Source organism: Pinus tabuliformis, chromosome 9, assembly GCF_031772625.1.
Source record: "Pinus tabuliformis cultivar Carrire ecotype Pingquan chromosome 9, CPIR1, whole genome shotgun sequence".
Classification (NCBI taxonomy): Eukaryota; Viridiplantae; Streptophyta; class Pinopsida; order Pinales; family Pinaceae; genus Pinus; species Pinus tabuliformis.
In genome coordinates, this window is record NC_142307.1 from 898997531 (window position 1) to 899010261 (window position 12731).

Sequence of the window (12731 nt, forward strand, 5' to 3'; positions counted from 1 at the left end):
TCCAACTATCGACACTTGAACTTACACTTGACAAGATGTTACATTACAATGCACATGTACCCATGTGAGACAAAATGGCTTAAGCAAGCAATGTAAGACATCACTGACACTCAGTTCGTTGTGATGAGAACAACTCTTTGACATGCTTGTGATGGTGAAGGTGGTGAGTTGATGCCAAGCTTGGTCATCCATGATGGTGTGCATGCGCTCCATGGTGACATCTTACTGAAGTGAACACTTGCCTCCGTTGCATCCGGGTGCATTGTTATGGCTCCTCCATCCAACTTGTCTTCTAGCATACACATGGTCTTCTTGGGTGTGGCAAAACTAGTAACACACTGATTCATAGTGTCTTTCTTGATCTTCCAGTGTGCGCTAGTGGTCGTGCACATCAACTTGTCAAAATACATGTTCAGCTCCAGTTGGACTTGCTTCTTGTCTTCTCCTCCGTAAGTGTGCTAAATGGGTGGGATCACATGCATGCGCACAATGACATGCATGTTGCTGAATTCCTTTGCATGCGATTAAAAACACTGCTCACCTTGTCTACTCCATGCCAGCTGCTGGGATGGATCTATAACTTGTAAAGGTATCATTTCATCTGTCTGTGCATGTTGCACCCTTTGGTGTACTTGTTCCTATTGCACTTCAGTCTCTTGTCTATGCAGCTCTTGTTCTTCCTTGAGTTGTTTCTTCAGTACATGCAATTCCTTCTCTGATACGTTCTCTACTCTCGCACAATTGTCTTATCGCGTTGTCACCTCATAGCCTGAGTCTCCAAAGTTTCTTTCATCACAAGTGGATCTGCTTGAGCTTGCAACTTTGTTCCACCTCTGTGTTGTCAACAACCTTCCTCTTGTGTTCGATGCATCCAGTGTGCTATATTCAGTTTTTGTTGATGGTGATGCTTGTTTTGATGTTGTCCTTATCTACGAACAACTTGATGTCTTCGTGGGTAGGCAAGTTCATAGACACTTGATCGACTGCATCCCCAAGCATACTTTGAACGGTCTCTTTGACTCTGCTCTCCTGGAAACTATTGTACAAGTGCTGCTGAGAGGCAGATGAACAGCTGCGATACCTAGAGACATGGAAACACTCATGGTAAGCAATATGTCAGTTGAAAACCAAAATGAACTTGAGAAGTTACTTGCAACATACTTGTGTGACTGATCATGAAGGTTGTGCAATTTCCACCGGGAGATCAGGAGACTGACTGCCAAAACTACAGAAGGCACAGTCTGGGTTGTCACGAGGTTGACTAACTACTAGAACTGTGCAATGCATAGTGCATCCTGACCTACTAAGGACTGAAACTACGCAATGCGAAATTTCAGTCAGCAGTGACATGCAACGAGAAAACTGCATTGTGCAGTTTTTGGGGCCAACATTACACTGCCTCCAAGAATTTCACAATGCAAACCTGGAGGTTAGTGTCTGACTAGATTTGCGTAATTTCTGGAGGGAAGGTAGGGCCTTCGCTTTCATAAATGTGCAATGCTAGCCGGGCAAGGCACGGTCCAAGCCAAGGCATCCTTCCATTCGATGGCAACTGAAAATATGAGAAGTGTGAATGCATGAGGAGATGAGTGAAAACAAGAGTGAATGATCATTCATGCAAACAACAAGTGTAGGATTCAGAAAATAGGAAATCATGCATGTGTGTGAAGCGAGTTGCCGCAATGACGACCGTTCGTGCAAAGTAGTTTCATGCATGCGATAGCAATGAGATGTTAAAGAAAACTGAAACGGTGCTAATACAAGCTAGTATGTATCAAAATGACATCAAGCACTCACTAAAATCAAGAAGATAGTATTCATACGAAGCGAAACACAAAAGTGATAGAAATGCAACATGAGGCATGAAAACCAGGCTTACCCGAAAACAACTGAGCTGAATCTGCTGACGAATCCTAGAAGCAATGTGGGATGTTAGAGTTGCAAGGTATATGTGAGGACAGATCTCTGGAGCATCTGGTTCATGAGTTTTGAGAAAATCAAAGATGTGACGCACATGCCAAAAATCTAGGAAGAGCGACACTTGGTGGGAGGTTTTTGAAATGATATTTTCATGCAACCTCTAGCTGCTAAAAGTAGATCCCTGAATCAAGGGATGTCTTTGCATGTTGCCTTGGCAGGAGTAGCCCATGCATGCAAACCCATTTTTCTCGGTCCCGAAACTCAACTTGAACATGCAAGATCCTTCTCAACTGCTAGGAGAAAATGTGCATTTTTCGATGGTAGTTGGGTTGGTGCCAAGGAGATTTGTGCAATTTTTGGGTAGAGCAGTTGAATGCTGCCCATGATTGCACAATTCCTGGGCTGAGCGGCCCTGCTGGGATGAATTGCGCAATTTTTTGGATGAAGCTTGACTGGAAGAATTGCGCAATTATAGAGCCTAGTAGGTTGCCATATTAAATTGCGCAATTTCTGGAGGGAAGGCTGGTTGCCCTCCAAAATTGTGCAATTTCTTGAGGGAGTTGCTTAACCTGCAGCTAGACTAAGTCCAGAGAAACAACCGGTGAGGAGAATGCATCAAGCTTTGATAGACAAGCTCTCTTTCTGCAAGAAAATCACTGAAGGTTGTGTACTTGATGAAGCAAGACATGCTGTTGTGAAATGTTGGTAGGGAGGCTCCAAAACAAAGCTAAGGCAAAATTTTGGAGGGTGGTTGTAGTTGCTACAACACCCTACCATCCAATGGCCAATGTTCAATGACTTAATTTGACGACAAGTGAGGCACCCCATGACATCACCTAAGATAAGGGAGTTTTCTATAAGGTTCCACCCTCTCTTGGCACAGTCCCTTGGCATAATTCCACGCCAACTACAAAACAACATTTTCATAAGGACAAAACATGAACCTAACACTATCTTAATCACAAAAATTACCGATAACTACCAAAAGAGGCAAGGACTATGTTGTTATGGTCTCAGCCAAGAGTGAGTGTGAGGCTAAAGGTGCGAGGCCAAACCACATTGGTGCAGGGCCTGAATGAGGCTAGGCCCACACAAAAATAAATTCATGTAGAGACCAAATATATATATATATATATATATATATATATATATATATATATATATATATATATAGACATTATAAAAAGTTTAATTGTGAAAAATAAGTATTAAAAATAAGTATAAATAAAATGACGAAAATAGTATAATTTTTCAAAAAAATAATAATAAAATTTGAATTAATTAAATAGCCATTATAAAAATATTAATAATTAATAATTAATAATTATTTTAAATTAAAATTTATGAAATCTTAAAATAAAGGAGATTAAATTTCAAATAATAATGAATTAAAATTCCCTGCTAAAAAGTGATAGAAATTTATAGAGACATAATCCTTATAGTTGTACAAATAGTTATTTCAAATGTGGAAGAACAAGGTATGCAATCTAGAGGATTTATCCAATACAAACATTTATAATAGAAGATGAGGGAGTGGAGTTATGATGTTGGGAATTCTACCAGAGTTAGGACCACCTCCTACATCCAAATGAAGAGTCCTTACAAATAGGCCCAGAGGACACTCCTCTAGAACTAAGATCAAGCAAGCCAACATTGTGCAAAAACATTCTACTTTACTATTATTTTTATGTTTTTGGGCATAGTATTTACGTTTTATGTCTTTTTTGTCAATCAGCACCCATGGGGGATTTGAATTGGTGACCTATCACATGGAGTGCCTTAATAGTGCACCATTCGTTGTCAATTCAAAGCCCTATGGGCTATTTTATTCTTATGTTATTATCAACTTCAATTTCAATTTCTATTTATTACTCTAAGATAGAGAACAACTTTAACAAATAATTTTTTTTGACTTTATCCTAATGGTATGGTTTTTCAAGTGGTATACTAGTAGAAAACTATGTTATTATTTTTCGAGTAAACATGACTTGGGCAGGTTGCCAGTGGTTTCAAGATCCATGTATACAAGCACCCATGATTTTGTCAATGGTATTAATATCTAGTGTAGCCTATTTAAAGGTCGAACAAGCTCACTGTTAGTTTTTCCTACTAGTGAGTGTGAACAAACAATGGTGTCTTCCGACACCACTACTTCTCTTGGTGCTTTATGATCCTAACATATTGATCACCAAATAGTGAAATGAAGGATTATGGCTTTGGGAATGAACTCCAACAACGAAGAGAAAAAATTCTATAATGCAACTGTAGATTATCGAAATGAGCGAAAAGTCATGGAAGCCAAGGATGAATCTCTAAATGACATGGTGTCACAAGTGAACAATCAAGGAGATTTAGAAAAGAGTCCACTGAGAGGAGGTGTAAGTGATTTCCTTTGTTGACGGGTAGAACTTTTCCTCTAGATTCCTTTTTGAAAAGTTATGAAAGCATAATGTCGTCTCCTTCTAAACACATACGGAAATAAAGATAGATTGGTTAGCATAATCATAGAGATAATTCCATTACTTTGTGATGTTGAGACATAGTTGATGAGCCATGCAGATAAACGTGGATTCAAACCAATGTCGATAAGCACAAGGGCTACAGAATGAAGGAAATGGACACGAGTTCACACTATGGGGAGCACAGGCGAGGAGCAAGAATATTTTTCTACAATGACAAAAGAGTAGAGCACTGTTGTGGCTAATTGTAAAATTGCAATGATAATGAGTAGGGGTTGAAAAATGGAGCAGGACATTAGTTATGTAAGGAGACAAGTGTGTCGTAGTTTTGAGATAAGAAAGAAAATCCCAAGTCAAATTATGGATGGAACATGATAAAAAGCCAAGAGAGTGGTCATATGGATTTAAAAAAAAAAAACAAAATTGGAGCCGATAATTTTTAAGCTTAATGAAGGAGCCAAATATGTTACACTTGATTTGCAGATGTCGACATTCCCTCTTTCTTACATTGTCTTCACTGATGGCGCTACTTGTAGGACTCAAAATTTCTCTTCCGCATCTTGGGTCATCTATTCACCCATAAACGAGTTAGTTTCTATTCACGAGATATGCCTCGATCGAACAACGAACAATATTGCAAAATATAACACAATTATTTAGCTATTATCTCATGCCATTACATATGGCATCCATCAATTGATCGTTAGGTTAGATTCACAACTTGTGGTATTAAATTTTAATGGTGTTTATTCACTTAGAAGTGCTTCCATGTTAAGGATGTTTTCTCATGTTCGTCTCTTGGAACGAGAATTTGATTATATTAAGTATTAACATATTCCTAGAAATTTAAACACATTAACAAATTCAATAACTAATTGTGTTAAATTGGAACTTGCAAAACATTTGTAAAGAAATCAATGCAATATTCATTTACATATTGCATGAGATAGTTAGAAATCGAAGTATTAGATTTTTCATTAGATAAAATTTTGTAAATAGGTGTGGCTTTTACAAAAATGTCATTCAATGACATGAGGCCCCATGGCCTTTATTTCCCAAACATGCCAATACATCATCAAAAATAAAAACTATAGCCCTCGGACTAGTCACTATGCATGGTGATGAACATGGTAGCATACAATCGCGCATGCTACTTATCATAGCAAATGGATAATAGGACCAGGAACTCATGTAATATGGCTCTAGTAGCGTAGAGGAAAATTATCTATAGAGACATCTAGAATTTATAGAGTCAACCTCTCAAGGTTTTTCTCTATCTATGTAAGTGTCTCTATTGCATCCGTGTTCTATACTATGGGAGAAACTGGTTGTTCACCATGTCGGTCATATCTACGTAATCCATTTGGTCTCACAAGGGCCACATCTGCATGATCATTTCGAGATAATTAGTTGGATGCTAAAAATAACAAAAAATGAAAATATTAAAATCAACCAAAATGTGAAGTTTTACCTATAGCACACCATTGCATCCCAGGACGCATTAGCATGTCTAGATCTCCTTTGTATTCCATCCCTTCATACGGAAAATCCTCGATCATGATTATCTAGCTTTCCATCCATTCGAAGAATTCAAAAGTAAATATGGTTGTTAGTCCTTCCCCACCTCCATGGTGTGCCATAAGTGTACCCCATTTTAGCATGCGAGGGTCACGAGGCCCTCCTCTCTCTACAGATACTTGTGGAGCCAGATGAGGGATCTGCCCCAAAGAAAACAAAATAACGAAGGCACCATACCCAAATTTTTTGAGTTTTCTCATTCTGACCCTCGTTAGTTGCCCCTTCAAGTTGGAAACTAGAGCCTCACTCCAGTTAAATATGATACCAAGAAAACAACCCATACCAGATGACATCTGAGCCTTAGTGAGCAAATGTAAATTTTCACTACCACACAACCATGCAACTGTAAACCCTGTGGATTTTAAAGGAAACTGAGCTATGGTCTTGATATCAATCCGGCCAAACTTTGAGAGAAGCCCCACTAGTAAAATATTGTATCAAATAGGTAGCATTGGTCTGGCCACTACGCGTATGGTCATATAGGCTAATTTCTTTGCCACAACATGGAAGGCCAATCAAGAAGTAAATGTCATAAGAATCAATGTCAAGTTTGTGGTCTTCGACTAAGAAACATTCTTCCTGAACATTCCATTTGCCTACAATCCATTCAAGCCAGTCTAATTGGGCTCTCATGCTCACAATGGTGAAAAACTTGTATCATCCACAATTTGTCAAGGTTTGTATGGTTTATGGGTCAGTGAGAGAAAGTATACCTTGTTCTTTGTGTTCATGCTCTCTCCATTCCATGTTTATTGTCCAAAAGCGTGCAATTAAACATAAAATATCGTTATAATCAATTATGCAGAGATTTAGCAAAATATTTTGGTTGTTTTCATTTTATTTTTCTTTCCCTCGTCATTGTGCATAGCCTAATTTGAGGAATAATGCACAAGTGCGCATTTTCATTCCTTGAAATTGTGCACATAGCGTTAAAATTAATGTCAGTGTGCTCAAACCTGATAAGGGGTAACTGCGCACATCGAGTGCAAAAAATATTTTAAAAAATGTTCCTAAAAACCCAAAATCCAGAGTGAAGAGCTAAATAAATGACATGAAAATGAAGAGCTCAGATAGATCATTTACCTGTAGAAAACGGCTCACGATTTCATCCAACTGTTTGCTTGGAATTAGCTTCAGAAGTTTCCAGTAAAAATGACTTATATCTCTCTCAAAAGGGTAAAAATGAAAATCGTGATAACTTTTTACTTTTTTGGACTTTTAATAAGTTTTTAGGGCTATTTAAATATTATTTTATACCTATTAACCTTTCTAAGTACAATTTTATAAATGTTTTCATTTATTTTCAAGTAGAGATAATTATTTCGAGTTTAAGTGTGTAGGTTACGGTATAATTACGGAAACATGTCATTTTGATACTAATTACATTTTATCACTTTCCAAACTTACTAAAACTTGTGTAAAAGTGAAAACATGGATTTCTCTTTATGCCCTTTTCGGACTCCTTAAAAAAAAAAAGATCATCGAGTACTTGATTGTTCGAAATACTAAAAGTAAATGAACAATCATCCATTCAGTATAAGTTTACCCCTTTTACGGACTGAACCAGACTATTTACGAAAAAGCTATATGTTGACTAATCATGGGCAATAGAGTTCTCTCTTACAGTATTTTAACATTTTTCTCACTTGAGGGACTAAATTTACGAGAAAGAACATTGTGGAGTTTACTTATGTTTTTCTCTTGACTCCCTAAAGCTAGAAAACACTGATCTTTCATTTCTCCGGGCTCGTTAAAATTTTACGGTAAAAGAACTAAATGACTTTTCTTTTATTGTATTTTCAAACTCTTTAACTATGAAAACGACATCGAGTTACCCATTTACTAGACTCTTAAAAATTAAACAGTACAGGACTCGTTCAGCATAGCGAGACCAAACCGCTCCTTCTTAGGGTTCATTAAAAATACTTTGGAGGACTCATCTGAATGATGAGCTTACATGACAAGCATATGTTATCCTCCTCAATATTGTAAAAACTAAAGAGGTACCTCCTAGTAATGGTGGGGGAAAGTGAGAAGGAATCTTTGTTTTGCATTTGTAAAAGGAGATATGTCGCTCTTGAAGATGACACTCTGTCACTTTTGTGTCAGGGGTGGGAAATCCATTTGTCTCTCAGTTGACCATACTTCATTGAAAGTATTCAGTTGGGTTGGGTTTTATTTTTTACTCAAATCCTGCCAAGTCATCATGTCATATCTTTGATATGTTCAAGAGAAGTTCAATCTTAGTCAAATTACTTTGTCAGTCTTAGCATTCAGTTGTGTCAACCATCACTGAGTCAGTCCTATATTACTCTAAAATGTTGTTCTTCAAAACTTGACATGATTTTTGTCTCATAGGTCCCTCTGCAATGGATCACTTCCTATTGGCTTTAGCTCATTATCTAGGAAGTTGATCTAGAAACCTTCAATACCTTGAAGCCTACATGCCTTAATACCAAGTTTCTCACCTTTGTCGACAGGTTTTCATGATTAGCCTTTAATCCAATGTTTCTATGAGTGTGCAACATCAAATCATCTATTCAGGATTGTATTAGAAATACCTTGAGAGCCATTGTCATTATTGGCGATTTCTCTCACGCTCGTTAACGCTTGACATAATTCACCAGTAATCAAGTGGTTTCTACCATGTTTGACTTCGAGACATTCACTCACATGGCTAGATTCATACTATAGATCGAGAGATGGAGATCAAGACCACGTATCTAGTTTCATCCATTCAGGCTGTGTATTAATGATTGTAAACATAGATCCATTGATGGTTGCATCCATACTATGTTTTCTTTTTACATGGATCTTTAGATGTATTTATGTATTGTGCTTTGAGACATTTATGTTTTGAGTATGGGAATTCATACCTCAGTGATGATATTATATATTTCATTATAACATTTGTTTGATTGTTTCAAGTCTCCAAATACAGTGTTTAACCCAAACTATCGCATGATAAATAACTTTAGTCATAAAAATATTTCTTCTGACTTTGCACTTTAGGGGGGAATCTGTTACACGTCATTTTATCGCATTAGGAAAATGACCATCTGTTTGGATCTCTTGTTATCCACACATGTTCCGGAGCATTACCCTGCAAAGTTTGAAACTAAATTATCCAAAAGAAAGTGTAATTTCTAGATCCTATGGTACAAAAACTTGATTTTGGCTATGTTCGCAGTTACCTAGCTGATTATTGTGCTTGTGCAAGGAAGACCATTATTATATGTGCATAAGTACGCACTGTCTTCCACTATGACCTGTGAACATGACTTGAAGTACATAAAAATAAAAAGTAAAGTCTAGAATTATTGTTAGTAGCATTTATCCCAACCAACAAGCTTCTAATGAGTTCTTATTCAGTGCTTATCCCTCCCAACATGGAGTAACTCCCCTTCATTTGTGGTACCTCTATCCCATTAATAGTGGATCTCATTCCTTGGAGAATGGATCCATAAGTTCCCATCCTTGGCCTATACATCCATTACAGGTATGAGGATTGAGAGAGGACTGTTGAAAGTAGGTTTATGTTGTTGAGATTAGGTTGGAAGGCTTATCTTGCAAGGGAGAGGGTTGGAGATTGTAGAAGGGTATTGCTACATCAAGGCTACATGGTTGTAAGGATTTTATCTAATTTTATGAATACAAGCAATTGTTATTTCTTAGTTACATTTGAATTGATTTAATTTTTAGGATTCCTTGATCACCTACATGAGGTTTTGATGTATAATTAATCAGTTCAAATGTATAATTGGTTAATTAGTTCATTTATCTCTTTGATTATAAGTTGTATGCTTTAATCTTTGTTTGCCTCTGTATTTGCATATCTCCTTCAAGAAATTGCAGAGGAGTTGTTAGGAGCGACAAGAGGACATGTTTAACATCAGAGAGTGAGTGATCAAAAGATTTGAGGGAATTCATTAATGAGTTCGCTAAACTAGTAAGAGGCCTCTTTTATTATATTTGATTTCAAACGATCAAAACTTAGAGAAAGGTAGCAATTACTATGTGTTAGTTACTAGGGTTCTTTGAAGTCAAGGGAGATCACTCTTGTCTATAAGAGGGATTTTTCCACATAACAGTTTTTTGGTAGCACATTCTTTCCCAAAACTCAATTTAGAATTGGAAGGGTTTAAGAAAATGTTCCTTGAAAATTTCCCCAATGGAAAAACCGCAGCCATGTTATTAAAGGAGTTGGAAAATTTAAATATGGATCAGAAAGAAAAGGTTAAATATTTTAATCAAAGTTTCAATCACATATTGAAAAAATTTCCTAAGAATACAAAACCTCACGACTCCATCACAATTGATTACTATACTTCTGCCTTGCTGAAAAGCATCGTGCAATTTCTGAAGAGTACTACAAAAGAAACTTTGGCTAAAATTTTTGAAGAAGCCATCACAGTCAAAAAGGACTTCCACGCAATTGGATTCATTGTTGATGATGAACTATAAAAATACTGCAAAGACATGGGTAAAATCTCTTGGCTCTCTTCAAACAAGGTCAAGGATAAAGAAGCCACTGATCTTAAAAGCTTGACTCAGACAATGAAATATCAGTCTAATGAGATGGAAAAGTTAAAATAGAGTTCAAAACATACCATAGTCATTAGAAAGCCCCCAAAGTTCAACTTCTTGTGAAGATCTACCAATAACAACAACAACAACAGACAACTAGTTAAGTCTACACAAACCTCAAACATCATGCTAAATGTCAAAAGTATGGGGCCTATGCATGGACCAATATTATTCTTTTCACTAAGAATATCATTCAAAAAATGCATGCCCACACTAGAATAACAACATGAATGCTTTGGCTACGCACATCATTGATACAATACTTTCATATGAGAAGACTAAACAAATAGAAGAAAAGGAAGAAATTCTTGCAACTGAAGAGACTACGAGTGTCAGGCATGCAGTTAATGCTTTCAATTGTGCTTTCACAGTTGAAAAGAAAATTGTTGAAGAACCACCAACGAGTAAGGCACCAGCTCAATATAAAAATAGTCAATATAAGTTGAGGAGCCAAGGGCCAGTTTCCAAACAAGAGCTAGCAAGGTAGAAATTGAAAGAACACAGGTTAAGAAAAATCACACCTCCAATCAACTTAGCACATAACACTCAGGGTAAGTCTAGAAAAGTTGCCACCGTGAACAGCAGTTTCGTCAATAGTAAAAGCAAGTCTACTACTCTAGAATTCATAGAGAAAGAAAATCCTCAAGACACTTAGTCAATGCTTGTTGCACTGGATTATAATATAGTGGATGACATGAAGAAAGCCCACACAAATATTTCGATCTTTGAGCTTAAAAGGATAGTCGGGCAATGGGAATTGCTTCTCCGAGACCTTAAACAAACTTCCTCAGGTAATGATGTTTCTTCTTCACAAAATGGATCTGGTAAGTCTTCCGGTCCCTTAGAGTTAGTTGTTAATGCTTTAACATTAGAAGTTAACACACTCTACACGTCGTTTTTGTTGACTTTCGAAATTTTTAATTACAATGTACAAAATTTCTTAGCTGATTTTGGTGCATCCGTAAATGTAATTCCATTATTTATTGCAAAGAAAATAAATTCCAAATGGGATAAGACCGATGCACAGATCATTCAGATGGACAAGACCCTTTTCCATGCTATTGGTGAGCTCATACATGTTCTTATCCACCTATCATTTGATCACCGAGTTCACCAGTGCATAAACATAGTAATGGTGGGCATTCTAGAAGCCTATGGTGTGTTACTGAGCAGAGATTGGTGCAGAATATTACAAAGTTATTTTCTTATCAAATGGTCACATTTATGGCTTCCGTATAAGGGTAGGAATAACCAAATCAGGGTGGAGTCATAACCTTACATGAAGCATACTGTCACACCCTTCGAGGGGAAGAACAATCTAGTTGCTTTTGCAGATCTAATTTTTGCAAATTACTTTTTGGAAACTAACCCTGGGTGCTACCTTCCTCATCCTTACCTAGTCCCACTACACACACAATTGGAACTCCTTCCTAGTTCAACTGGAAGAAATTACCTATGTAGCGTAGATAGTAGTAGTACTAGTGTAGGACATAGGTATTGTATTTTTTATGTTTGGATTTTGTATTTTTACAATTCCAAGACATGGGAGGGCTTCAAATCTGGATGTGTTTTAGTAGACCCACAATAGAGGAAACACTTGATCTCTTGCTACTTAGATTTAGGTGCACCAATAACACTACAAAATATGAAGCATTGATCATGGGCTTACAAAAATCCATTGACCTCAAAGGTGGAGATCTTAAAGCAATAGGTGACTCTAAGACTTTTGTAGGGAAAGTATGAAATAATATACACTGTGTGTCACCTAATTTGAAATTTACCTGCAAGAGGTATGGTATTTTATTTTTCAAATCTAATCTTCAATAATGTATATGTTCCTAGAATGTTTAACGTAAATGCATATGCATTAGCAAATGTTGTTTCTAGGTTGTCACTACTTAGGGACGATTTTTCTATTGAAATTATTTATAAGCCATCCCTCCCTAGCAATATCACTAATCTACATGTTTTCAATGATGATTAGAAGATACTACATATCATGGAAAATGTTGATATATTCAAGATGCAGCCATTGACGAAGACGAGCATGACAAGAAAAGAGAACCCCATGTCAAAGGGTGTAGTATCACTAGAGAAGTTGTATGAATTGTAGAATCACTTTAGAGGATAGTCAACACAAAAACTCATAGTTCAACACTGTCGCATGAGCATATCAATATTGGAATG